The sequence below is a fragment of the Leuresthes tenuis genome, unplaced genomic scaffold (assembly GCF_036924035.1).
Source record: "Leuresthes tenuis unplaced genomic scaffold, fLeuTen1.0.hap1 SCAF_23, whole genome shotgun sequence".
Classification (NCBI taxonomy): Eukaryota; Metazoa; Chordata; class Actinopteri; order Atheriniformes; family Atherinopsidae; genus Leuresthes; species Leuresthes tenuis.
The window spans coordinates 12513143-12517100 of NW_027325377.1; the positions used below are offsets into that span (position 1 = coordinate 12513143).

General features: G+C 41.1%; 1 pseudogene; it reads right to left on the reverse strand.

The window, feature by feature from the left end:
• Positions 1-1859: 1859 nt before the first annotated feature.
• Positions 1860-2036, reverse strand: LOC140283383 (U2 spliceosomal RNA; annotated as a pseudogene).
• Between the last annotated feature and the right edge of the window lie 1922 nt (positions 2037-3958).

Consider the following 3958-nt stretch of genomic DNA (forward strand, 5'->3'; position numbering starts at 1 on the left):
GAGCATTCGCACCTTTTCTTACCCGCTTTTTACAAACTATGCTCGGACATTCAAACCTTCTTGTATCCAAACACATCCACTCCTGCTTTTGTTGATGTATGGTTGGGCATTCGAACCTACTTGTTGCCCGCTTTTCATTGATTATGGGTGGACATTCACACCTTGTCACAGCCAAACACCTCCGCTCCCTCTTTTGATCATGTATGGTTGGACATTCGCACCTTTTCTCACCCGCTTTTTGCAAACTATGGTCGGCCATTCACAGCTTCCTCTCCACCATACTTGTATGGTGGGATATTCACACCCACTTGCATCCGAAGATCTCCGCCCCCACTTTTGTTGATATTTAGTCGGTCATTCACACCTTACCTGTTTTCTTGCCGCCAAACACCTCTGATCTCGCTTTTGATGATGTAAGATTGGGCATTCAGACCTTGCTTTTCCTGCTTTTCACCAACTATAGATGGACATTCACACCTTCTTGCAGCCGAACACTTCCGCTCCACCTTTTAGGTTTCTATCACACCTTTTTTTTCACCGCATTTTATAGATTATGGTTGGAAATTCTCAACCACTCATCCGAAGACCTCTCCTCCCGCTTTTGTTAATATATTTGAACTTTAGTCAGACATTCACACCTACTTGTAGCCGAACACCACCTCTCTAGCTTTTGATGAGGTATGGTCCGGGATTCTTACCGTTTCTAACACATTTTTCAGCAATTATGGTAGGATATTCACACCTTCTTGCAGCTGAACACCTCCTCTCCCACTTATGATCATGTGCGGATTGATTTTCGAAAATTTTCTTTCATGTTTTCTAGCAATTAATTATGGACATTTAGACCTTGCAGCTGAACACCTCCGCTCCCGCTTTTGATCATACATTGCCAGGCATTCGCACCTTGTCTTACCCGCTTTTTACAAACTTTAGTCGAACATTCACACCTTTTTGCAGCCGAACACAGTTTTTTGCAGCCGAATTTGGGCATTCGCACCTTTTCATACCCACTTTTTACCAACTATGGTCGGACATTCACACCGTCTTACAGCGGAACACCTCCGCTCCCTCTTTTGATGGTGTATGTTCGGGCATTCGAACCTTTTCTTACCCGCTTTTTACAAACTATGCTCGGACATTCAAACCTTCTTGTAGCCGAACACATCCACTCCTGCTTTTGATGATGTATGGTATGGCATTCGAACCTACTTGTTGCCCGCTTTTCATTAATTATGGGTGGACATTCACACCTTGTCGCAGCCAAACACCCTGTTTCGATCATGTATGGTTGGACATTCGCACCTTTTCTCACCCGCTTTTTGCAAACTATGGTCGGCCATTCACAGCTTCCTCTCCACCATACTTGTATGGTGGGATATTCACACCCACTTGCATCCGAAGACCTCCGCCCCCACTTTTGTTGATATTTAGTCGGTCATTCGCACCTTACCCGCTTTTGGCAAACTATGGCCTTCTTGCAGCCAAAAACCTCTGATCTCGCTTTTGATGATGTAAGGTTGGGCATTCAGACCTTGCTTCACCTGCTTTTCACCAAATATAGTCGGACATTCACACCTTCTTGCAGCCGAACACTTCCGCTCCACCTTTTAGTTTTTTATGGGGCATTCACACCTTTATTTTCACCGCATTTTATAAAAACACCACAGGAACACCGTATTGAGGCTTTGTTCTGACCGCTCATTCGGTGTCGCGTTTCTTTCAAGCATTTCTCCTGGTTAGCCCGCACTCGGCTCGCTCCCAGAGCCGTGTTAAAGTCTACTTCGCATTCACTCTCTTTTCTCAGCAGACTAAAAGAAACTTCCATCCTGCACCGCTGTTAGCTTTTTCACAAGAGCAGAGGAGAGCGCACCGTTCCCAGCGGCACTGCAGTACCGGGTCGATGCTTGGAGTGAACGGAGCAAGCTCCTTTTTCAACTCCTATTGATAAAAATCCATTTAATATGTAGTCCTTGCATAGACATATCACATATTAAAATGATAAGTACAGATGGATTATGTGCAATTAGTAAAGAGAGTAGAGGACGATCTCTCTCGTTGGAAGTCCTTACCTATATCACTTATGGGGAGAGTTACAACCATTAAAATGATGATACTACCAAAAGTTAACTATTTGTTCTCAATGATCCCCATAAAACCATCTGCTACTTGGTTTAAGTCACTAGATTCATGCATCTCCAAATTTCTGTGGAAAAACAAACCACCACATATTAGTTTAAAAACCCTACAGAAGACCAAGGACAGTGGTGGATTAGATTTACCTCATTTTCAGCACTATTCCTTAGCCAATAGGTTACAATATATATCAAAATGGTTTAAACCTTGTTGTTGTCACAGTTCCCAGAGACGTTGTAATCGTTGAGGATTCTATATTCACCCCCTCATTAGAGGCACGTGTTGCAGATTGATGACACTGAATCTTCTTCTCTGTTCATTGCTGGCATCATTCCCAGCATCGTAAGTGTTCGTGGCATTGTTAGCCTCTTCTTCTGGATCTTGATATCGAGCATCCTTTTGTATTTCTGGTTTGTAAGTCCTCTCTCTACGTTCACCGGAGTCTTCGTCTCTTTGTCCTTGAGTTTGGTGATTTTTTCTTCTTTTGATGCCTTGACACAGTGTGACAGGTGATACCACATGGGAGATCCTTTAACTTGGACTGCTGTCCCTGTGCTGCGAAATGGCTGTGCTGCTCAAATGGTCTCTCCTTCATCATATACACAGTTATTTATACATCACCTTCCACCATGAAGCGTTGTCCCTTTTTGTTTCTCTCTTTGTTCTTAAAATGCTGTTATAAATGTCTAAACCAATCCATTAAACTAGATCATTTTGGCAGTAAAGCGATCTACAATGTGCTTGGTCGCAAAGCTGCTCATCTGTGGTAAACAGCTCTTCAGAAAGGCATTCTTCAATTGATTTCACTCATTTTATGTAATAATTTTGTGATTTCCTACAAAACTACACTTCTTCTCCCATCTGTCTGAGTATTTAATATTGTCTGGGTCCCGTTAAAACATGTATTTTTCCCATCTAATTCCTTGTTTGCTTTAAAACAAGTATTCCCCATTTTCTATCCCTTCAATAGCCAACCAGTTTGTATGGAGTACACTGGAGCAACTTGACTGATCAGTAAAACACTGCTTTTGTTGTCACCGCAAGGCTTCCCCCGTCGGTTGTTTCACTGAGACACTACTGAGTAACTACAACTCAACACAGTTTATACACATAACATTCATATACATACTAACAAACAAACAAACAATAATTTATCGCAATTTTCTCATCTCTGTTTGAACGTACACCCAGGTAAATATTCCTGTAGTCTTCTCATACCGACTATGGACCCATTCATTGTTTAACTTCACTGTTTTGCAAATCCTAATTGAATATTACACATTGACATTGAACTTTACTGGATAAGCAGGTCTTCATTGCATTCAGCAGCCTATATGTGAGCATTTATGTGTAAGCTGTTCTTCTTTGCATTTATCAGCAGCAAGCAATTCTTCACTGCACATGTATATGTAAATAGTAAAACAATTCCAATGTGTTAGCGAAACCTTCTATATCACAGTGGTTTCTAAGGTCTATTTTAAGTTCTTTGCCATCAGTGAGATGACATTGTTTACAAAGTGTGTCAAATTATCACTGAAGATCTTTTCAGGAATTTCAAATCTAGAAATGAGTTATTTTACGCGTGATTTTGCTACTGAGAGTGCATCTGCTTGTGCACATGGAAATATTTCAGACCATTTGGTAAAAACCTCTGTTGTCACTGAGCAGAATCGTTTCCCTTAACATTAATTTAGTTCAATGAAATCTACAAAATAATGAAATAATGAAATCCAACAAATATGTTGAAAAAGATACACTGGCTTAGGGAATTATCTTCGTTTTGGTCTTAGATTGCCCTGTGGAATGTATTTTGCACATATTTGAC